Consider the following 25,793-nt stretch of genomic DNA (forward strand, 5'->3'; position numbering starts at 1 on the left):
CCTCTTCAGTAAAGTGGTGCTGGGAAAACTGGACAGGTATATGTAAAAGTATTAAATTAGAACACTCCCTAACACCATACACAAAAATAAACTCAAAATGGATTAAAGACCTAAATGTAAGGCCAGACACTATCAAACTCTTAGAGGAAAACATAGGCAGAACACTGTATGACATAAATCACAGGAAGATCCTTTTTGACCCAGCTCCTAGAGAAATGGAAATAAAAACAAAAATAAACAAATGGTACCTAATGAAACTTAAAAGCTTTTGCACAGCAAAGGAAACCATAAACAAGACCAAAAGACAACCCTCAGAATGGGAGAAAATATTTGCAAATGAAGCAACTGACAAAGGATTAATCTCCAAGATTTACAAGCAGCTCATGCAGCTCAATAACAAAAAAATAAACAACCCAGTCCAAAAATGGGCAGAAGACCTAAATAGACATTTCTCCAAAGAAGATATACAGATTGCCAACAAACACATGAAAGAATGCTCAACATCATTAATCATTAGAGAAATGCAATAAAAACTACAATGAGATATCATCTCACACCAGTCAGAATGGCCATCATCAAAAAATCTAGAAACAATAAATGCTGGAGAGGGTGTGGAGAAAAGGGAACCCTCTTGCACTGTTGGTGGGAATGTAAATTGATATAGCCACTATGGAGAACAGTATGGAGGTTCATTAAAAAACTAAAAATAGAACTACCATATGACCCAGCAATCCCACTACTGGCCATATACCCTGAGAAAACCATAATTCAAAAAGAGTCATGTACCAAAATGTTCATTGCAGCTCTATTTACAATAGCCAGGACACGGAAGCAACCTAAATGTCCATCATCGGATGAATGGATAAAGAAGATGTGGCACATATATACAATGGAATATTACTCAGCCATAAAAAGAAACGAAATGGAGTTATTTGTAGTGAGGTGGATGGAGTTAGAGTCTGTCATACAGAGTGAAGTAAGTCAGAAAGAGAAAAACAAATACACTATGCTAACATATATATGGAATCTAAGGGGGAAAAAAAAAAAGGTCATGAAGAACCTAGTGGCAAGACAGGAATAAAGACACAGACCTACTAGAGTATGGACTTGTGGATATGGGGAGGGGGAAGGGTAAGATGTGACAAAGTGAGAGAGTGGCATGGACATATATACACTACCAAACGTAAAATAGATAGCTAGTGGGAAGCAACTGCATAGCACAGGGAGATCAGGTCTGTGCTTTGTGACCACCTAGAGGGGTGGGATAGGGAGGGTGGGATAGGGAGGGTGGGAGGGAGTGAGATGCAAGAGGGAAGAGATATGGGAACATATGTATATGTATAACTGGTTCACTTTGTTATAAAGCAGAAACTAACACACCATTGTAAAGCAATTATACTCCAATAAAGATGTTTTAAAAAAAATCTCAATTTTATTTAATTAGAAAAATAAAAATGTACTTACTAAAGAAGAAACCCTTCAAAATTTCAATTTGGTATTATAGCTAGTTATCTGTCTTGAAAAGATGAGGCAGAAGAGAAGGGTGAAAAAGAAGTCAGAGAGACAAAGCAGGAAGTCAGATAGGAAAAAATGATCACAGACCAAGAGAGACCCAATAGGTAAAAAAGAATAGTAGGGAAAACTGATAAGGAGGGAAGTGAAAGATGTAGAGGCTGAGCAGGTTGTGTAGAATGAGATTTAGAGCATTTTCTCCTTACTGGATAGGTCTTCCAGTAAGCTATTTCAGGCATTAGCATTTCCTTAAAGGGGCACATTAGCTCCTAACCCTTAACTATAAGACACACCCTTCTGGAAACCCACAGAAGACCACTGAGTAAAGAATAATCCTAAACCATGGGAGACAGTGACTAAAAAAATACAACCACAAGGAATGAATAAGTAAATTCCAATTCATATTTTCCACTATTTTACAGTGGATGGCACATATCTAGTAGCTGGGAAATATCAGTAAGAATTCCTAATCAATCCTACTGAAATTAACAACATGTACATTATAGCCAGCCACAAGAAAGTAAAGAATGTTCAGATGAAGGCTATCGAAAAAGTCAACTGTAAAATCATGTTTACATTTCACTTGTCAATAAAACTTGAGTATCACCATGTGAAGGATTTCACCCCACTCCTCACTCCCAATAGCAAGGGTACAAACAAAAAAGAAGTGAAATTCAAGTTAAGGTAGCTGGAAAAAAATATGCCTGTGTTTGCCTACACATGCTAGCACATTTTTAAATGCTACAGATTTAACTACAAACAAATAAAAAGCAAACGACACACATTATATACTATTTTGAAAAGTCTAATGATCTTTTATATTTTAACCAATCTCTACGCCATACTCAGTGACACTATATTTATCTTATTTCACTCACTCATTCATTCATGTACTTATTGAACACCTAATATAATATGCCAAGAAACGTACAGATGCTAAAGCAAGTTGGATGTTGTTCTTGTGCTCAAAAAAACTCACCCTAGTATGGGGAGAAAAGACTCCACTAACAGCTCTATACCACTTACTCGTGTATCTGTCCTACCTGGGTCGTCTTGCATTGTTACCCCACCCTCCAACCCCATATCTTGGGTGTTCTTTGGGATTCCATCTTCATCTGCTGGGTCCAGGGAGACAGCAAAGAAATAGGATCAAACCCTTGAGAACACCAGGTTTTACACATAACATACAATGAATCAAAAATCTTGAAGTCATCCTTGACCTCTCCTTTCCCACATCAAGTCTAACTTCAGATTTTCTTTTGACTCCTTCTCTCCCTTATCAATCATAAGGCTGTTGTCTTCATTTAAACCCTTAATAGCTAAGAATAAGCCTCTTACTTGACCTCTTTACCCCCATTCGATTCCATATTAGCTCTGCTATAATCAGAATTATCTTTCTAAAAACTTTTAATGGCTCTTCATTTCCTGATCTAAACTCCTTACCATAAAAAGTTCTTCAAAATCTGACACTTGGATCCCCAATGTCTACTTTATATTAGGCCAATTAAAGATCTGGTTTGGATCTTGTAATCATCGAAAAATAATTTCTGGATTACTGGAAACAAAGTTCTTAGACAATATGTAACAATTCATTACTAATATTTTTAGGCATGACAGAAGTAATGTAAATTCTAAATAATCTAGAAATAATCCGTACAGAGGCTGGAACAACTGGGCCTATTGGCTAGAGACATACATTCAGGAAACTGCCAAAAGTCAATTGGGAAAGAGTGAGTCGATTGCTTCTCCTTCTCTTGGATATTACTACCTTTAAAAAAGGAGCGGGGGGGGGGGGGGGGGGGGGTAGGAAGAGACAGAATCTTTAAGACTACAGTATCATAAGTAAGTACTCCCAGGGACACTATATTCCAGGCACTATTAATTAATGGCAATGACCCACAGAAGAGCTTAAAAAAACAAAAAAAACAGGACAGTATCCAGAGACAATTTATGCTGTTATCAATGTGCTAGGAAGATTACATACTTTCTCCTATTTAAAGCTCAAAACAACCCAATATTACTATCCTGTTTCATAGATGAGGAAATCTTAGGGCTAAGATGAGAATCCCAGTCTAACTGAAAGCCCATGTTCTTTCCAATGTAGCAAGTGAAGTACATAGAAATTCATATATTTGCTCCTTATTGCCAACAGATGTCACTTTTAAACCACAGCCATCTTGTGGCTTTGTGCAAACTACTGAGATCTCACTCTAAATAGTGTCATTACACAAGAGCTTTTCTGTTAAGTGAAATTATTTTTATCTCTCAAACTTGGCAAACAAAGTGTGTGGTGGTTACTGGAGAGAAAGACCTGATAGAGAGGGAAAACAGTGAAGAGAACAGAATCACACAGTGATACCAGGGCCAGACACCAAGGACTGCCTTCAGCTGCATAGAAAGCCAAATACCCAGAGGTGAGAGTGGGAAAGACTGACCAAGAGGTAGTCAAGAAGGCACCTGAGCTAGCAAAATGTCCTAAGGTAACCTTTCCTATATGGAAAAGACCAAAAGGAGTGATAGCCCCACAGGGCAAATGAGTCACTTGAGATTGGCAGACTAAAAGAGCAAACACCTGAATGCTGGGGGTCTAGATGTAGGAAGAATTTCTGAAGGGCCAGAAACTTGAGAGATCATTTGATGAGCTTCTCTCCTTATAGGCATAAAAGAGAAACTGTACCACCTTGAAGGCACAAAATACATGATATAGATATAACTGTGAAAGAAAAAGAACAAGAGGAAGCAGCTTTTAAAAGAAAAGGAACCAGAGGGATGAAAAGGAACCTCGTGCAAATGCAGCCGTGAGAACTGATCATGTGAGCCTCATGCAGATAACAATTATTTAAATTTGGATTAAAAAACTTTTTGTTTTACAGCATTTTTTGGAAAGTGTCCCAAAGCATACAGTAGTAAAAAAAAGACCTTACTCTTGAAAAACTCCAACTGGAAGAGAACAGAACCATGAGATCAGCTTGAAGTTTTTATGCTGAGAGCCCTCCCCACCCCCTACAAATATGGTGAAGGCAGTCACACAGCTCAAAGTGGTAGAGAAAATAATTCAGGGCTGGAAGTGCAGCTGGAAATTTAAGGCAGACATACTGGGAATGAAAGAACCACAGAAGCATAAAAATCTGAGCATAAACTCTGCTCAGTTAAATTACACACGCATGGGGGGAGACCCCAGGTAGCCCCTACGGTAGATTATAGAAGAATTGAAAGCTACATGGCGTAAGATCTATGAGTTTGATGCTTTTTAAACTGAATGTATTTCCCCAACCATACAGCCCAAGCAGCAGAAAGCTGAAGCCCTTACTGGCTTGGGATGTCAGAGAGCAGAGACCACTACTGGGCAGACAAAATAGATACTAGGAGGGAATCCCCAGAAGTAGAGGAACCACAAGGCAGATGAGCTCCAAAATCTGAGTATAATCTCTGCCCAAATTTTTGGCTGACCACCAAATTACATCAGGTGCAGGAGAACCCTAACCCTTACCCCACTCCCCAGGAGACCAAGCTAAAAAAAACAAGTAGTTGAAAGAAAAGAACTGAGTCAGATATCAGCTGTCTCATACTGTGTATTAGGAAAACAAAGTTTGCAGATTGAGTCCAGGCACAGTTAATGGGTCCACTAGAACAAAAACCTCTGGGCTTCCCTGGTGGCACAGTGGTTAAGAATCCTCCTGCCAATGCAGGGAGCACAAGGTTCAAAAGCGTTGGTCCGGGAAGATCCCACGTGCCGCAGAGCAATTAAGCCCATGCACCACAACTACTGAGCCTGTGCTCTAGAGCCCGCAAGCCACAACTACTGAGCCCACGTGCCACAACTACTGAAGCCCGCGCACCTAGAGCCTGTGCTCTGCACACAAGAGAAGCCACTGCAATGAGAAGCCCACGTACCGCAAAGAAGAGTAACCCCCGCTCGTTGCAAGTACGGAAAGCCCATGCGCAGCAAGAAGACCCAATGTAGCCAAAAATAAATAAATTTTTAAAATATACATTAAAAAAAAATCCTGATAATCCTCACAAGAACACCAAAAATTTCAACCAAAAATTATGAGATCCAAAGAAACAAGACAGTAAAAAGGTAGTCAATGGAAACTGACTCCAAGTAGGTCCAGATGTAGGATTTAGCAAATAAGGACTTCAAAGCACATATTATAAATACACTTAAACAATTAAAGGAAAGTATATTAAAAGCATAAAACAAGAAAATGGTCTTAATGAGTGGCAGAAAGGGAATCTCAATAGAGAAGTGAAAATAAAAAAATGAAAACTCAGCTCTAGCTGAAAAGAACTAAAATGAAAAATCCATTAGATGGGCACAATAGCAGATGGAATGACCAAAAAAAAAAAAAAAATCAAGGAACTTGAAAATAGAGCATGAGAAATTACCCAACCCATAGAATAAAGAGAAAGATTAAAGAAAAACAACAGCTCTGCAGACACAGATGGGACAGCATCTAATGATACAACATGTAAGTAACTGGAGTCACTACTAATACACTCAACAAAATGGAATCTCAAAAGCATTATGATAAGTGAAAGAAGCAAGACTTAAAGTTTCCATACCATATGATTTCATTTATATAACATTGTCAGAAAGACAAAACTGTAGGGATTACACATAGAGCAGCAAGAGGTTAGAGCTGGGGTAATAGCACAAGGTAATTTTGGGGGTGACAGAACTATTCTGTATCTGGATTGTGGTGGTGGTGGTAGTTATACAATTGTATGCCTCTGTCCAAACTCCTAAGAACAATACACCAGAAAGAGAATTTTATTGCACTGAAATTTAAAAAGAAAAAAACAGCAGCAGAGATGTTTAATAAATATTTACAAATGTCAAACATATTAGCATGACATAATTAAACCACTTTTGGATCAAAACCCCCACATCACACTACCCCCGGTACCATCCCAAGCATACTTAATCAACAGTCACCCTCCCACTGCCATAAATGACACATAAATTTTTGATCATGAAAACTGGTGAGAATTTTTCTACTTCTGCCACAATAGTAAGTGACTTAGAGAAAAGGTTTCGGAATCAGATAAAACTAAGTTGTATGACTTTGTACAAGCTTCTTAACCTCTAAGACCTCAATTTCTTTAAATGTGACATGAAGAAAATAATACAATTCTCATTACCATTATTTTATCTATTACTAATATAACTGCCAATCAAATTATTATAAAGAATAAATAAGACAGGACACCTTATATAATAACACAGTGCTGGGCACATGGCTGACTTTCTCTAGTAGACTACCAAATACAAATTTTGCATAATACTTCATTAATTCATTCATAACTTTCTATTTGCCTTTTGAGATCACCAGAGACGACGAGAATTCCTAGAGAGTCGCTCAACATTTATTGAGCATCCATCATGTGCTAGATGGCTGGAATAAAAAGGTGAATATGATATCATCCATGTCCTGGTTTAAATAATAATTATAAAATAATCACAACACAGGGAACAGGGGAAGAATGATTAGGGATACGATTTCTACTCATTTTGAGTTTTCCCAATTTCTCCAAGGTACACCTGACCCTCCCCTGTTCTACTAAACATCAAAATTTCATCAAAGAGCCATGTACTTTGGACACAATAGCTGGTAACAGTTTTAGGAGCTAAATCAAAACCTTAAGTCATTGGACTTCCCTGGTGGCACAGTGGTTAAGAATCCACCTGCCGATGCAGGGGACACATGTTCGAGCCCTAGTCTGGGAAGATCCCACGTGCCGCGGAGCAACTAAGCCCACGGAGCCACAACTACTGAGCCCGCACGCCTAGAGCCCGTGCTCCGCAACAAAGAGAAGCCACCACAATGAGAAGCCCACGCACCGCAACGAAGAGTAGCCCCCGCTCGCTGCAACTAGAGAGGGTCCATGCGCAGTGGCGAGGACCCAACGCAGCCATACGTTCATACATACATACATAAATTAATTAATTAAAAAAAACCTTACGTCATTCCTATAGTAACTATGATGTAAAACAAATATTTCACTCAGCTTAAAAGTAAATTTAAATCTCTGGAAGAACAGACAAATCATCCTAGTTTCTAACCTCTGTGAAAACTCCTTCAGTTATTTTTATCAGAATATTCTTGCTGTATCCGAGAAGCTTAAAATTTTTAAATTTTTTCTCTCATTTGGACATAACAACCTCCTTGCTACATAACAAATTACCACAAACCCAGTGGCTTACAATACCATATACTATCTTAGTTTCTGTGGGTTAGGAATCCGGCATAGTTTAGCTGGGTCCTCTACAAGGCTACAATCAAGGTGTCAACCATAATTAGATCCTCATTTGGAGGCTCAGCTGGGGAAGGATCCACTTCCAAGGTTACTGAGATTGTTAACAATACATTTCCTTATGGCAGTAGGATTCAAAGCCAATGATGTAGATAGTAAGTCTGCTAGCAAAATGGAGTCTTACGTAACATAACTAGGAAAGTAACATTCCATTACCTTTAGCATATTCTTTTGGCTAGGAAGTCACAAATTCTGCTCACACTGAAGGCGAGGGGATTATACAAAGGCACAAACACCAGGAGGCAGGGATCATAGCAACTACTTTAGGGTCTGTCTATCTTATTGTCCAACACATTCTGCCTAGGTATGACACTGAAAGTTTAAGATTCTGCTCAGCCCTTGTTCTAATTATACATACCACTATACTAACACACACACACAAAACACATACATCTCTTTTATCTCCTTGACTTCACAGCACTATTTGTCACAGCAAAAACCCTAGAACCAATCTAAAATGTTCATCAGAATGAATTGGTTAAAAATCTGCACAGTATCATGCAACCAGTAAAAATAAGATACATACTGATAGAAAAATATTCCAAGATATAATGTTATGCTAAAAGCATGGTACAGATATGTATTATGTACTCCAATGTATTTTAAAAATATGTATGCAAACACTCATCCATGTTTCTATATGTTTTTTAAAATGTCTAGAAATAACACATAAAACTTCTAACTAGTTGCCTCTGAGGAAGGCTGAAATGAAAGAAAGACTTACTTTTCATTGTATCTCTTATACTATTTGAATATACTATACATTGTTTTCATAATTGGGAGGGGGCTACAGTTAAGTATTTTGGAAATGGCTTTGTTATGGAATTTTCTTCTTGTTTAATTTTACTGCTTACCTATAGTTTTGTTTTTGTTTCTGATTGCTTAAATATGGTCAATACATATTGTAGGGGAGGAAAAATATCTTTTTCCCCTACCCTTCTAAATTTTCAACTGGGACCCCTGTAACAAGACATATTAACAAGAGAAAAGCATACAAGTTTATTTAATGTAAATTTATTCAACACTGGGCCTTCATAAGGCAAATGAAGGCCCGAAAAAAACAAACCTGAGTGTTCTTATGCCAAGTCTGATGAAGAGTGGAATATCATGGAAAGAGTATAGTAATTGACAAAAACTTACTAGCATTATCTCTTGTTCAGATTTCTATGTTCCTTCACCTTCAGAGTTAAGATGCTCCTTTCCTCTAGGTATAGGGACACTCTCATGAGGGGTTTTAATGAACCTGCCTTTAGAGGCAGGTCAGAAAGCTCCTCCAGCACATGCTGTTGTTCTAATTCCTTCTGCTTAAAATATTCAATACGTGAAGGTGCCATACTTTGGGGTAGCATGTTCTGAACTCCATCATTATGCATTGGTAGAATATGTTTCTGCCACAAGTCTTCCCTTAAACTGTAAGACTCCTTGAGGGCAAGAACAAAGGATAACTCATATGTGTGTTCCCACACCTCAGTATACACGCTATATGTAAACTTTTACAAAATGTTTTAATTAATAAAATTAAGATGAAAGAAACCAAAGGGCATTTCATTTAACAGAATCCACCAGAGAAGAGGAAATACAAATTATGAAGATTTATAGGGAGTCTTTAACTTAGTTGCTTGTCTTTAAAAAGAATAATATTGTATAATCATACCCACCTATCATGTGAATCTCATCCTCAAATGACCAAAAAGTATCTAATGCTAATACTTGCTCTTAGAAACTATACACTAAGAAAATGGTGTTAAAAGAGGGAACATAACAAATATCCCTGGAAACATTTTTAAAGATATTATCAAATGACTCCTAATATTCCCCAGAAGATTCCTCAAAGCTGCCTAAATCTCACAGAAGCACTTTCAAATGTCAAGACTTATATTTTTCTTATTTGCTGCAGTTAAAATAAGGCAAGTAAATAAAACTGAGAATTTTATTCAGGATATTTTTATATCCTGATTATAACAGATTATATCTGACTAAATTTTATGTAACTAGTTCCAGGATATCAAATTCAATTGATTTACGCTTTCATTCAAAATCTATTCATTGAGTACTTAGTACCTTTTCAGGCATTTTGCTAACTGCTAGGGATACACTAACAAACAGATTTAATAAAACTGCATGAATTTTACTTTAAAAGTAGGGTACTTTGTCTATTTAAAGGAATTCCTTATCAAATCCACCAAAATGTAAGACTTCCAAAGTCAGCTCATATTCAGCCCTTGATCTTCCAGAGGTGACCTGGAGATAAAATCTCTGAGTTCATTGATTTTATTACTTTTATAGAATTTCTATAAATTCTGTAAATAAATAATAAAATAATAATATTCAGTAATAAAAACTGAAATTTTGCTGATTTCTTGTTTAAGACATTAACACTTCAAGAACCATTTCATTTATTCCCCCCCCACCTTAAACAGCTCAATGTTTGAAAATCTTTCCCTATCTTAGGCATTTTCTAAATACCTACATTACATAATTAGCATTATAATGGACTAGATGCTGTTTATAGTGCTAAATTCTTAAAACCCACTAAAAGGCATATATGATTTTTTTAATTCCTAAAAAAAACTTAATGTTTTATTTTCTATGCGTATGTCCCTATTTTTCCTTTTCTTCTATGACTAACTAGTATTGCCATTCAAAACCGGAAACATCTTAGTTGAAGCAAGTCACCTTGACATAAAATTTAATATAGGCAAATCTCCAATAAGCTGATGAAGTGCCTAAATCAAAGGAGATTACATTCAACTCCTAAGAACCAGCACCCTTTAAACAAGTCAGACTCAAACAATGTTTATTTTTTCCTACATGACCCTTTAAACAAAGTCAGACTTTTAAACAATGTTTTCTTTTTCCCTCTGAGAGGCTTTTTTAATAAGTTATATTATATTTTTCATATAACTTTTACTATGCTGTCGCATTTTGACCCATTCATTATCCCATTACCTTCCATTCCTTTCAGATTTTTGCTCGTTTACCTGCCCTCAATTCAATAGGCTAGAAAAGGCCCTAAGTATGATTCAAGTTCTAGACTGCAGTATTGCCCAACAGAACTCTGTCTGATAATGGAAATGTTCTACGTCTGCACTGTCCAAAAAGTAGCCACTAGCTACATGCAGCTATAAAACACTTGAAATGTACAACTGATGAAATGAATTTTCAATTTTCCATTTTAACTCTTAATTTGAATAGCCATATGTGGCTGTTACTACCGTATATGATAGAATAATAAGCAATGACCAATACATATCAGAATAGGTTCCTAAACAATAAGGTCAAGCCATCCTCCTTTGGAAAGGTTACCAGACTGGTGGTAGGTATGAGATATGCCTCAGCACTAAATGAACTACACCAAAATATGCAGTGAGATTTTTCAAGCAGGATAGAGGTACAGGAGCTAGATGCTAGTATCTAATTCAGGAAGCCTTGGATAATAAGGTGGATTTTCATATACATTTTCTATGCTAATCCATATATCAAGCCTACAAGACACAAGAGGTATCATCTATTATATAAAAGTGATCTCTTTTTAAAAACTGAGAAACTGGCTTAAAGGGATTATGTTATTTGCCTAATGTCACATAGCTAATAAATAAACTAGGACTCAAATACACATCTGTACAAATTCAGTGCTTCTTCCACCATACTATACTGTCTCTCAAGTTTAATACACAACCCATCAAAACGCTATGCCCAGAAAATAAAAAGTGCTAGTGGTCACATTTCAAATCACTAAGAGACAGATAGCTAGATGACAGATTCAAGGTTAGATAGAGAGGTTCTAAAAAACTGGTCAACTATTTCAGCAGAAAATCCTTTCCTTCCTCACATACTATCTCTCCCAAATTCCACATTATTAAAAAAAATCAAAGTAGAACACAAAACCATAAAGAATTAAGAAAAATATATAAGTGAACATTTATCTGACTCTCAGAATAAAGAAGGAATTTCTAAGCCTCAAATCAGAGGAAAAAAAAAAAGAGAAACAGGAACGTGCAGTCAGACACTTTATGCTCACATTTGCAACAAAGACTAGTGAAAACTTCATCAGGGATCAGAATTGGGACTGCAGACCACTTGCAAAAAGCATTAGGTTAGACTACATAAAAATTCAAACTATAAAAGATAAATGAAGAGCTATAAAAATGTATATAACAGATAAGATTTTAATCTTAAATATAAGGAATATTTATAAATCATATTAAAAAAATCGAACACTATGATGGAAAAACATGCAGAGTTCATTAAGTTAGCAATTTACAAAAAGAATACTAGCTGCCAAAAAAGGGTAAAGAGGAACTATTCAACCTCACTAGTAATATAAGAAACCCAAGTTAAATCTGAGATGTTTAACTGATCAAATTGTCAAAGATTTCTTGGTTTGTTTTCATGATAACCAGTGATGGCTAAAGAACAGGGGAAAAGGCTACTCAGGCTTGTGGGAATATAAACTGTAAAACCTGGAGGGTGTCACACATGTTAACACAAGAATCCCAGTTTTAAATTTTTATCCTGAGAAATATGTTTATCAAAGAATTTATAGTGGAAGGGGAAGGAGAGGGAAAGGGGGAAGGGGAGGAGGAAGGGAATGTTCACTTTTAAATCTAGTTATGTATTTGTTATACTATTTTAATTTCTCAAAATAAAAAATTTAAGTCATTACATACAGAATGATCCCAATTGTGTGTGTGTATGCACGTGTATGTGTATATATGTGTTTATGATTGGAAGCAATTATCATTGGGTCATGGGATTAAGATGCCATTTTCTTCTTTGCTTTTTGGTGACTGTCCCAAATTGTATGCAATGCACTGCATGTTCATATTCAGAAAGAAATTACTCAAAATAATCTACTTTTATAAGTAATTTTTCAAAGTACTCATAAAACAATTTCAAAGCCAACAAGTATTCAAGGTTACTGTTAAAAAGTATCATTCACTAGGGAAGCAAAGATGATCAAAGATGTCATACCACTTTTATTCTAAAATATGACACCTTTTCCCTTTCTTAATGTTTTCAATTCAACTAACTTGAGTAGCTGCACATACATATATATAAACAATGCACGTACATGTATATAAATAGTACTATGTATATATTACATATACACAAAAAATGAAAAAGAGATTGAGTGAAAAAAAATAAGTATAAATGGAAGTTCTGCTGTTTTCTTCATATGGTACAATAAATAAGTTTTATCAAACTCAGGTAGTAAGGCCTAATCTGCCATTTAGTTATCTCTTCCAAACACTAGAGTATTAATGATTTTAAAATACTTTCAGTATTACAGTTTTATAACTTCACTAGTCTCTAATAACTAAATATTCTCTCTTTGAAAAGAGAAACTCAGGCAATTTGGAATATTCAACAAGAAGAAAATAATAGTGCCCCACAGTTACCCATCTTACAGGAACTTGTCTAGGAAAATTCTAAATTAACAAATTAGGAGCCAAAAGGACAGAGCAGACTGCATCGCTTGCTCTCAAGATGTGAGAAAAATAAGATTCAATCCTGCATTGTATAAAGCAAACTGCCCTGAATGAAATAATTACTTTTAAAATAATTCAGCACTATTTGCATGACCATCTAAGAATGAGAAAAGTATAAAAACATTTTGTTGCACAATTATGCCCCTGAGATACTTCCTCAGGTATCTGAGCTTTTAAATTTACTTTTAATGTAGTCCACAAACAGAAAACTCAAGATAATTTTCTATTCATCTGCTACCAGCAATGATAGTCAAAGATCTTAAAGAAAAATAATCCAAATTAATAAAAATAAAAATTTTTTTAGAGATGATAACAGTATCCCAATAGATGATTTTTAAAATGTCATGCCATTTCTCTCTACAATATATTCTCTTTTCGCTTTTCTCTGCTGTCCCACCTGGCATTCAAATTACAGAGAAGAGAGGAGATGGCCAAGATGGTATAGTAGGAAGACCCTGAACTCATCTCCATCCAAGGACACACCAAAATTACAACTACTTACAGAGCAACTATCTATAAGAACAACCTGAAGATTAGCAGAAAAGATTTTCCAAAACTAAAGATATAAAGGAACCACATGAGAGGGGTAAGAGGGGCGGAGACACGATATTGTCAGGACCCACATCACTCAGTCAGCAACCCACAAATGGGAGGAATATCACAACTGGTCCTCCCCAAGGAGCAATGGGTCCAAGCCCCACAGCAGGTTCCCCAGTCCAAGGGGTTGTGCACCAGGAAACAAGCCCCCAGAACGTCTAGCTTTGAAAACAGGAGAGCTTATGTTTGGGAGCATGGGAGGTGGGGAAGGGGTGTTAGGAAACTGAGACTCTGCTCTTAAAGGGAGCACACATAATCTCAACATGCTCCAAGTCCCAGACCAGAGGCAACAGTTTGAAAGGAGCTTGGGCGAGACCCACTTGCTGATCTTGGAGAGCCTCCCAGAGAGGCAGGAGGCAAATGGGACACCGCCTGGGGGAGGAAATGATGGCAACAGCCATTTTGGGGAGCTTGTTCTACCATGATAACACCAGTACAGACAAGCTCCATTTTGGAATCCTCCCTCTAGCCGATTAGTGCCAGGGACCCAACACAACCCTCCAGTGAGCCAGCACCAGCCCTGTGCCCACCAGGCCCTGTAGAGAGCCACACAAGAAGCCTACCCTGCCCTGCAGGAGGCTTGCAGCCACCACATAAGGCACAGCTAACTGGACAGGGGACAGCCCTGCCTACCAGCACACTCACAGTACTCAGCCCCAGCACAACATAAAGGTTCATGCAGCCTACGTAAGAGGCACCTCTAGAGCATACAGCTCTGGTGACCAGAGTGGAGTGTGCTGCTGGGCCCCATAGGACATCTCCTACATGACGCCACTTCAAGATCAGGAAACATAAGCAACCTACCTAATACATTGAAAGAAATACAGAGATTTGGCCAAATGAGGAGATAGAGGAATATATTCCAAATGAATGAACAAGACATAGCCTCAGAAAAAGAACTAAATGAAGTGAAGATAAACAATCTACCTGATAAAGAGTTCAAGGTAGGTAGTGATCATAAAGATACTCAACAAACTCAGGAGAAGAATGAATGAACATGGTGAGAAGTTTCACAAATAGCTAGAAAATACAAAGAAGAACCAAACAGATACAATAAAGTGAAATAAAAAATACACTACAAGAAATCAACAGTACATTAGATCATACAGCAGAACAGATCAGCAATCTGGAAGACAGAGTACTGGAAATCACCCATGCTGAAGAGAAAAAAAACAAAAGAGAATTTTTAAAAATAAGGATAGTTTAAGAGACCTCTGGGACGACATACAGCATACTAACATTATAGGGGTCCCAGAAGGAGAAGAGGGAGAGAAAGGGGGCAGAGAACTTACTTGAAGACATAATAGCTGAAAATTTCCCTAACCTAGGAAAGGAAAAGACATTCAGGTTCAGGAAGTACAGAAAGTCCCAAACAAGATGAACCCAAAGATGTCCACACCAAAACAAATTATAATTAAAATGGCAAAAGTTAAAGATAGAGAATCTTAAAAGCAGTGAAAGAAAAGCCAACTAGTTACATACAAGGAACTCCCAAAAGACTATCAGCTTTTCAGAAGAAGCTGCAGGCCAGAAGGGAGAGGCCTGACATATTCAAAGTGATGAAAGAAAAAAACCTAGAACCAAGAATACTCTATCCAGCAAGGTTATCATTCAGATTTGAAGCAGAAACAGACTTTTACAGACCAGCAAAACCTAAATGAGGTCGGCATCACTAAACCAGCTTTACAAGAAATGTTGAAAGAACTTCTCTAAACAGAAAAGGCCACCACTAGAAATATGAAAATTATGAGAGGAAAAGTATCACTTGTAGAGGCAAACATACAGTAAAGGTAAGAGATCAACCATTATAAAGCTAGTAGGAAGGCTAAAGACAAAAGTAATAATATATATCCATAATAAGACACAATAACAAAAAGATTTGAAATATGATGCGAAAAATATTAAATGTGCAGGGGGTAAAAATTTAGGGTGTTTAGAATCTGTTCAAAATTAAGAGATCTATCAACTTAAAACAATCACATACGTGTGTGTGTGTGTGTGCGTGCGTGCGCAAGTGCATATGGCTATTTGTTAACCTCATGGTAACCACAAACCAAACACCTATAATAGATACATACACAAAAAAGAGAATAAAATTCAAACGTAACACTAAAGACAGTCATCAAATCACAAGGGAAGAAAGCAAAAGAAGAGAAGAACTACAAAGAACTACAAAAGCAACCAGCAAAGAATTAAAATGGAAAAAGTATATACCTATCAGTAATTAACGTAAATGGACTAAATGCTACAATCAAAAGACAGTGGCTGAACAGATTCAAAAAAGAAAAAACCATATATATGCTTCCTACAAGAGACTCACTTCAGATTTAAAGTTATATACAGACTGATATTGAGGGGATGGAAAAAGGTATTCCATGCAAGTGGCAAGAAAAGAAAGCTGCAGCATCAATACTTATATCAGACAAAATAGACTTTAAAACAAAGACTGTAACAAGAGTAAAAGAAGGACATTATATAATGATAAAGAGATCAAGCCAACAAGAGGATATAACAATTGTAAATATATATGCACCCAACATAGGAGCACCTAAATACATAAAAGAAATATTAACAAACATAAACGGAGAAAACTGACACTAATACAATAACAGTAGCAAACTTTAATTAACACCTCACATCAATAGACAGATCATCCAGACAGAAAATCAATAAGGAAACATTGGCCTTAAATAACACATTAGACCAGATGGATTTAATAGATATGTATAGAACATTTCATCCAAAACCAGCAGAATACACATTCTTTTTAGTGCAAATGGACAGATCAGAAGCTAGGCCACAGAACAAGCCTCAATAAATTTAAGAATACTGAAATTATATTAAGTATCTTTTCTGGAAACAGTATGAGACTAGAAATAAACTACAAGAAAAAGACACGAACATGTGGAGGCTAAAAAAACATGCTACTAAACAACCAATGGTTTACTGAGGAAATCAGAGAGGAAATCAAAAAAGACCTGGAAACAAATGAAAATGTAAATACAACAATCCACATCTCTGGGACACATCGAAAGTAGTTCTACGAAAGAAGCTTGTAGTGATACAAGCCTACCTTGGGAAACAAGAAAACTCTCAAATAAACAACCTAACCTTACACCTAAAGGAACTAGAAAAAGCAGAACAAACAAACCCGAAATTAGTAGAAGGAAAGAAATCATAAATATCAGAGCAGAAGTAAATGAAATAGAGACTAAAAAATTAAAAATTTTAAAAAAGTAAACACCAATGAAATTATGAGTTCTTTGAAAAGATAAACAAAACTGATAAACTTTTAACCAGACTCATCAAGAAAGAGAGGGCCCAAATAAATAAAATCAGAAATGAAAGAAATAAAATCAGAAACGACACCACAGAAACACAAAGGATCATAAGAGATTACTAAGAACAAATATATGCCAATAAAATGGACAATCTAGAAGAAATGGATAAATTCCTAGAAACATAAAGATCTCCCAAAAATGAATCAGGAAGAAATAAAAAAATATGAACAGACCAATTACCAGTAATGAAATTGAATCAATTAAAAAAAACTCCCAACAAACAAAAGTCCAGGACCAGACAGCTTTACAGGTGGATTCTACAAAACATTTAAAGAAGAGTTAACACTCATCCTTCCTAAACTATTACAAAAAATTGAAGAGGGAGGAATGCTTCTTAACTCATTGTACAAGGCCAGTATCACCCTGATACCAAAACCATGCAAAGATACCACAAAGAAAGTAAATTACATGCCAGTATCTCTGATGAACACAGATGCAAAAATCCTCAACAAAACATGAGCAAACTGAATTCAACAATACATAAAAGGGATCATATACCATGATCAAGTGGGATTTATCCCAGGGATGCAAGGATTTTTCAATAAACGCAAATCAAAGTGATACACCACATTAACAAGCTGAAGAATAAAAATCATATTATCATCTCAGTAGATGCAGAAATAGCCTGTGACAAATTTCAAATCCATTTATGATAACAACTCTCAACAAAGTGGGTATAGAGGGAACATACCGCAACATATTAAAGGCCATATATTACAAAACCACAGCCAACACCATATTCAACAGTGAAAAGCTGAAAGCACTTCGTCTAAAATCAGGAACAAGACAAGGATGCCCACTCTCGCACTTTTATTCAACATAGTGTTGGCAATCCTAGCCATAGCAACCAGACAAGAAAAAGAATTAAAAGGAATCCAAATTAGAAAGGAAGAAATAAAACTGTCCCAGTTTACAGGTGACATGTTACTAAGTATAGAAAATCCTAAATACGCTACTAAAAACCACTAAACTAATAAATTCAGTAAAGTTGCAAGATACAAAATCAGTATACAGAAATCTGGTGCATTTCTATACACTAACAATAAACTATCAGAAAAAGATATTAAGAAAACAATCTCATTAACAACTGCATCAAAGAGAATAAAATAACTAAGAATACATCTAAGGAGGTAAGAGACCTGGACCCAGAAAACCATAAGACATCGATGAAGAAAACTGAAGACAACGCAAACAAACGGAAAGATTTACCATGCTCATAGAAGAATTAATATTGTTAAAATGACCATATTACCCAAGGCAGTCTAAATCAAAATACCAATGGCATTTTTCACAGAACTACAACTAATAATTCTAAAATTTGCATGGAAACAAAAGATCCCAAATAGCCAACAATCTTGAGAAAGAAGAACAAAGCTGGAATATCATGCACCCTGATTTCAAACTACACTACAAATCAAAACAGACACACAGATCAATAAACAGAATACAGAACCCAGAAATGGACTCACACTTATATGGTCAATTAATCTACAACAAAGGAGACAGGAATATACAATGAGTAAAAGACAGCCTCTTCAATAAATGGTGTTGGGAGAACTGGACAGCTACATACAGACAACCAAAGTGTACTAATTTCTCATAGCATATACAAAAACAAACTCAAAATGGAATAAAGACTTAAATGTAAGACCTGAAACTATAAAACTCCTAGAAGAAAACATAGGCAGTAAGCTCTCTGACATAAGTCTTAGCAATATTTTCTTGGATCTGTCTCCTCAGGCAAGAGAAACTAAAGAAAAATAAACAAATACGACTACATCAAACTAAAAAGTTTTTGTACAGCAAAGGAAACTATCAACAAACTGAAAAGGCTGCCTACTGAATGGGAGAAGATATTTGCAAACAACATATCCAACAATGGGTTAATATTCAAAATATACAAAGAATTCATACAACTCAACATCAAAAAAACAAACCACCCAATTAAAAAACAGGCAGAGAAAAAAAAAAAAAAAAAAACAGGCAGAGGACCTAGACATCTTCCCAAAGAAGACATACAGCTGGCCAACAGACACATGAAAAGATCACTAATCATATTAAAACCACAATGAGATACCACCTCACACTTCTCAGAATGGCTATCATCAACAAAACAATAAATAACAAGTATTGGCAAGGATGGAGAAAAGGGAACCCTCGTGCATTGTTGGTGGAAATGTAAACTGGTACAGCCACAAGGGAAAACAGTACAGAGGTTTCTCAAAAAATTAAAAATAGAACTACCATATGATCCAGCAATTTAACTTCTGGGTATTTACCTGAAGAAGACAAAAACACCAATTTGAAAAAATATGTGCACCCTATGTTCACTGAAGCATTATTTACAATAGCCAAGGTATGGAAGCAACCTAAGTGCCCACGAATAGACGAATGGATAAAGAAGATGTGGTACATAAATACAGCGGAATATTTTTCAGCCATTAAAAAAAAAAAAAAGAAACCTCACCATTTGCAACAACATGGATGGATCTAGAGGGTATTATACTAAATGAAATAAGTCAAAGACAAATACCATACGATCTCACTTATATGTGGAATCTAAAAAACAAAGAAAACAAAACAAAATGAAAACAGACTCACAGATACAGAGAACAAACAGGTGGTATCCAGAGGGGAGACAGGCGGGGGGTTGAAATATGTGAAGGGGATTAAGAGGTACAATCCTCCAGTTACGAAACAAGCCACAGGGATGTAATATACAGCATAAGGATATGGTCAGTACTATTATACAGTAAGTTTTATTGGGACAGATAGTTAATGGACTTATCACTGTCATTTCACAATGTATGCAAATGTCAAATCACTATGTAGTACACCTGAAATTAACATAATATTGTACATCAACTATATTTCAATTTTTAAAAGATTACTTAGAATACCAGATATCAGTCAATGGATAGTCAATGCCAACATGAAAAGCAAGAAAGAGATTCCTACTGTTCATTGTGGACTAGAATAAAGAAAAAGAAAAAAACTTCTGTAATTTCCAGTGGAAGAGTCATATTGTCAAGGCTGTAAATAGCCATTTGAATTTGTTCCCTATAATGAGACAGCTAGATGTAAATGTAAATTCCCTGATGTGTCTTAAGATCACCAGACAGTATGCTATTTTCTGAGCATAAACACAGTACAAAGGGCTGACAAGTTATATTCACTTTACTATTTACATAGCACTTGTGTATATTTTATTTAATTTCATTCTTAAACTCCTGACAATTGTGTTCTATCTCCATTTTTCATGTGAGCCAACAACAGCTCAGAGTAGTTAAGTAACTTATGTCATAGAGCTAACAGTCGGCTTTAAACACAGATCTAAGTGATCCCAATAAGGTATTCCAAGTAGAAAAGTATGATTACAATGTTAAATGACCTTAGAAAAGTGTTATTCATAGTTTCTAATCAAGTACTTCAATTAGTACTTCACTGGGACAGACTCTCACCCTCAACCAAATAACAAATGTTAATTTCAGTTCATGACCAAAAGTACTAACAGACCATTCATTTCAACTACAAAGATAAAAATAAGTACCATGTAATCAGATATCTTACATTTTTAAACAGAAAAATATAATTAAACTATTAATTAGGATTTAAAAAGATGCTTTTATTGGCATAGATACCTTTTTAGCATCTTACAAATCTTCAGAAATCTTGTGACATAAGGTCACATATTCCACATAAAATCTTTCCTCTTTAATGTCAAGTTTCTACTATTTCAAGTATTTTAGCTCACTGTATTCTCATTGCCTACATCGAACATTTACCAACCTCTTAATCCTCTCCCAAAGAGCATCTCTTTGAATTCTGATTGCTTACCTTCCATCTCTGAGCTCTAGATTGCTACCTGCTTAACAAGGCAGGTCTCAGTTTCAAGATGCCAAAGTAAACCAGAGCAAGCCATAGTAGGGAAATGCAACATTAGCTTAAACCCTAATAAACATTCTATCCAAGAGGAGACAAGATTTCAAAATAGTTCTTCTTCCATTAATGAGCATCTTTCTCCCTTACTGTGGGTTTATAACCAACAAAGAAACAAACAAACAAAGGAGTCAGACAAAGATAAAAATACAGCTGAAATCAGTGGCCAAAAAAGCTACTTATTAACTTCAATTGTAAACTAAACTTAAACTGTTTATTTTTCATTTCCTTCTCCCTCACAGGGTCCAGCCTGCTCAGATAATCCACCCTACAGGGGAGTAGAGAATGTTATGTCCTAAGAATTGAGAGCTCTAAAAACAGAACCAGAAGTCACTGAGCAAAAGCATACTCAATTCCTTCTCCAGTCCTCACCTAATCCTTCCTTGAGAGGGCATCTCACCCAAGGAGTTGAAATAAGGGGGAAAGCTACTTCCAAGAGAACTTCCTTACTTTACAAGTCATGTAGAACATGGAGAGAGGAAAATGATGGTTCTTCCTTCAACAAACAATCTCCAAAATACATAACAGATTCTTCAGGATGTTTTTTAAACTCTCAAAGAGGAACACCTCACAGAATACACATCTTCTCCTGTTTCACTTCCCACACCAGAGAGAGGCAGGGATTGGATGAAGAGGTATTAGACTAACTTGACCTAAGAAGACTGGGCTAAAAGAGAGAAACAAGAAGACTGAGCTAAAAGAAAGAAAACTAAGTCTGCAAACTCCCAAAGTAGTCCTGATTAAAACCCAATATTCTATTTCCGTTACTCTAGGAGGTGCATCGACAGATGAATGGATAAAGAAGATGTGGCGCATATATACAATGGAATATTACTCAGCCATAAAAAGGAATGAAATTGAGTTATTTGTAGTGAGGTGGATGGACCCAGAGTCTGCCATACAGAGTGAAGTCAGAAAGAGAAAAACAAATACCGTATGCTAACACATATATATGGAATCTAAAAAAAAAAGGTACTGATGAACCTAGTTGCAGGGCAGGAATAAAGAGGTAGACATAGAGGATCATAGAGGATGTACTTGAGGACATGGGGTGGGAGGGGGAAGCTGAGGCGAAGTGAGAGTAGCAACGACATACATACACTACCGAATGTAAAACAGTTGGTGGGAAGCAGCAGCATAGCACAGGGAGATCAGCTCGGTGCTTTGCCATGACCTAGAGGGGTGGGAAAGGGAGGATGGGAGGAAGGCTCAAGAGGGAGGGGATATGGGGACATGTGTATGCATGTGGCTGATTCGCTCTGTTGTACAACAGAAACTAACACAGTACTGTGAAGCAATTATACTCCAATAAAGATCTATTTAAAAAACCCAATATTCTATGTAGTCTTTGCATAAGTTATGATAAATTTAGTTGTAAAAGGCAGAGCTCTTTGTAAAACTGCATGGTAGTCTAAGTGGTACTTGACCATTTCTATCTTCCTTTTTCAAACTCTCTCCCTCACCTAGCCTCCTTTCTCACCCTTACTCCCATCGAAGACCTTCACCTTGCCCTCTTATAAGCCTAAGATTCACTTCTTTCTTAGGACTGACCTCTAAACTCCCATTCCCCACAGCCCAACAAAGTATGAATCAGATTATGTGATTAAAGTACTTCTCACTAATGGGTAAATGTGGTTTAATCCACGGGGTTCAATTCCACAAATATCATTAAGCTCTCCTATGTATAAGGCACTGTGTTTAATCAATCAAAATACCTATTCTTCTTACAAGAAAAACTAGCTAACTCAAATCAATCTTGTAATGGATAATGTAAAAGAGAAGCACATGAGTGCCTGCTTCACCTCACACTTTCCCCTTCCCATTTCTTCCCATCTCGATGCCCCTCCCCCCTACCCCATCTGCCACGGAATAAAATCCAAGGAATCAATATTGCTTCCAATAAAAGTCAATGACTGGGAAGACAAAGTGGGATGGTACAGCAAACAATAAATATTCAAAAGCACAGATGAGTCAGTAGAGGGTCTCCTAGATTTATTTTACATATTAATCGCAAATACGATAAAGGGCTTCTCAATAAATCAATTCCCTTACAAGATACCTTTGCTTTGCTCAGAACCCTCAGTTATTAAACCATAAATACTGAGAGGGTTTTTTCAGTTATTTCCACAGTTAAAATATTACTAAGTATCAGTTCAATCTGCCCTACCATATTTAAAGGCTATTAAACTTGGCTATTAAACTCACCTGTTTTCAATTAGAGTTGACATTTTCCCACAAGTACTCCTAGGTTTGAAATTCCAAACTAATTGGCATACTTACTTTAACTCTTTTTTTTTCCAGTTGTAAAATTTATTAATTCTTACTCATAACACAGGTCAACCTGGAGAGCAGGAATACAACTACTGAACAGGTTTGGGTTTGCTTGGGCCACATGAAGTTATTTTTAAACTGTTTCAAGTAGTTGTCAATATTTTTAAAAGTCAGGAGAACTGCAAGCAAAAATTTAGATTTCCTGTGTTCTCTTGAGAAGGCTGAAGACTGGGCCCATATTCATTGTGGCACTGATCAGGTGAACGTGAGAACTGGATAACCCTCTTAGATGAGGCATAAAACTCTTTAGTGTATTTCACTCATTTTTATTTTCATATGCCTAGTATCTGAAGGCATGTGAGTTTGCTATTCATAACCTATTCCTTTGAAAGGTGCATAATATTTTCCAGGTCACTTCAACACTTCGCTAAGTCACCTAATGTAAAAAGCCACAAAGCAGGACATATTGGTTTGTAACCTCATGGCTAATAATAAAAAATTTTCACAACGCTTAGAAGAAAGGTTGAGAAAGAAAAAAATTCAGACTGGTGGAAGGGTGACATACAGAATGTAAAAAGCCCATCTGAAAGTTTTTTTGGGAGAAAAAAAATGGTGAAATCTCAAAAACATTGTCAAGACACTGAAAGCTTTCCTGACTTCATGGTTCCTTGCCATACTCCATGCTTCAGAACCTCCCTTCCCACTTTGTCTTTATGTGTAACAATACCAGTTAGGTCATAAACTCTGAGAAATGTTAGGAAATTTATGAAACACATTTACACCTTCAAAAATAATTCTCCTCACACACTTTTTTAACAGTCTTTATCCACCATCAAATCCTCTCCCAAGTATTTTCTACTGCTTTCCGCTTTGTATTCTAATGACAACTACAGTCCTCATTTTCAAGGCTTGGGCTTCAGCCCTGGACGGGCTCTCCAGTACACAAACTTTTTTGGCCGGTATAGCTGCACCCCTTATTATATCTCTTATACCAATTTCTACAATCTATTTCATTCAAAATTTATCTGTAACTCCCTCTCTAAAGTCTTGATCAAATTGTAGGGGGGGTGGTGTACCCAGTTGTCCAAAGAAAATCAATATACTGTGATTTTTCTCTGATATTGTTAAATAAAAAGCATGAAGACTCTTAAGATTAAAAACATTTAAGTAAATTTTATATGCTAAGTGCATAAAGCGACAAGCTAGTGATGCTCTCTATCTTTAGCATGTCTGGACTAGTGACTTCTCACGTGAACTCAAAATACTGAGGAGAAAGATTAGTAGGAAATCTGTGAAGCCCAGTGATGGTCACATTGCGCCCACACTAACAAATTACTAGTGATGTCTCACCTCCCTGCACCCCATTCCCGAGGATAAAGGGTGTGAGGAGACTTGAATCTGAAAAAGAAAAAAATAAGCAGCTTTTCTGTGCAAGTTTGGGGAAAACAAAGCGTTACCGCACGTGATACCGTTACAGCATAAAATCACTCAACACCTTATTGGGGTCTCACTCCTCTTCACCCAAAGCGAGACTCGGGCCACCTTAGCCCCTACTGTGATGCACCCTCCTCAGGACCTCGCGGCGTTAACCCAGGATGACAGAAAAGGGGCGGCGCACACTGTTCCTCTGCCCTGGGAAGGAGGGTTAAGGGTATCGCCTTCATCTCTGGGGAAAGGCCTCAGTACTCCCAACCCAAAAACAGCACCCCCGAAACCCAACTCCCTTCCCTGCCTCTCCGAACTGGGCGCCAGCGGCCAGAGCCCAGAACCTCACCCACGGTCCCCTAGCAGGGTCCGGACGTCCAGACCACCACCAGAGCAGTCCACTCTCAAGCCCAAACTCGCCCTCCGCCCCCACCAAAGCCCAGCCTCCAGCGCCGCCCCCCACCGAGTTCTCCAAACTGAGTCCAGTCACCCTCGAACCTGTAGTCCCCCTTGAGTGTCCAGGCACAGGCCGGGGCCAGCGACACCTCCGCTTTCCCCCCAACTGGATACCTCCGGAGGCGTCTGCGGCGGCGAGCGCTGCAGCAGCTGCGGCTACAAGAGCCGCCTCAGCAGGTTACAGGCCGGCTCCTCGGGTGCTTCTCGCGAGATCCCGCGGTTCGAAAAGGCGAGAGTAGTTGAGTTCTCGTGAGAATGGTGGCTCATCGCGCAGGAGTTGGGCGGGGCGCGGAGAGTGCGAGCGGTTGAGGGAGTGGCTGCCTGGGGTGGGCGTTGAGCCTGGGGGCAGGCGCCGCAGAGTGTAAGGCGCGGGTTCTCACAGACGTCAGCTCGGCATCAACCGCGAGCTTCGCACCTGAGTGGCTGCGAGCAGATTTATCCC

At 37.3% G+C, this 25,793-nt stretch overlaps 1 protein-coding gene across 10 annotated transcripts in view; it reads right to left on the reverse strand.

Moving 5' to 3' along the window:
* BTBD10 (BTB domain containing 10) overlaps positions 1 to 25,571 on the reverse strand; it is a 78,151-nt gene extending 52,580 nt beyond the window's left edge. For 4 of the 10 annotated variants that reach the window (XM_036861577.1, XM_036861567.1, XM_036861568.1 and 1 more), the window contains exons 1-2: positions 25,394 to 25,556; positions 24,821 to 24,868 (exon numbers count right to left, since the gene is read on the reverse strand). The gene's annotated coding sequence lies outside the window, so the exon portion shown is untranslated. Of the gene's footprint in view, positions 1 to 24,820; positions 24,869 to 25,393 lie in introns of all 10 variants that reach the window. The other 6 variants (XM_036861576.1, XM_036861570.1, XM_036861571.1 and 3 more) reach the window with 5 other exon arrangements.
* Between the last annotated feature and the right edge of the window lie 222 nt (positions 25,572 to 25,793).

Source organism: Balaenoptera musculus, chromosome 8 (assembly GCF_009873245.2).
Source record: "Balaenoptera musculus isolate JJ_BM4_2016_0621 chromosome 8, mBalMus1.pri.v3, whole genome shotgun sequence".
Classification (NCBI taxonomy): domain Eukaryota; kingdom Metazoa; phylum Chordata; class Mammalia; order Artiodactyla; family Balaenopteridae; genus Balaenoptera; species Balaenoptera musculus.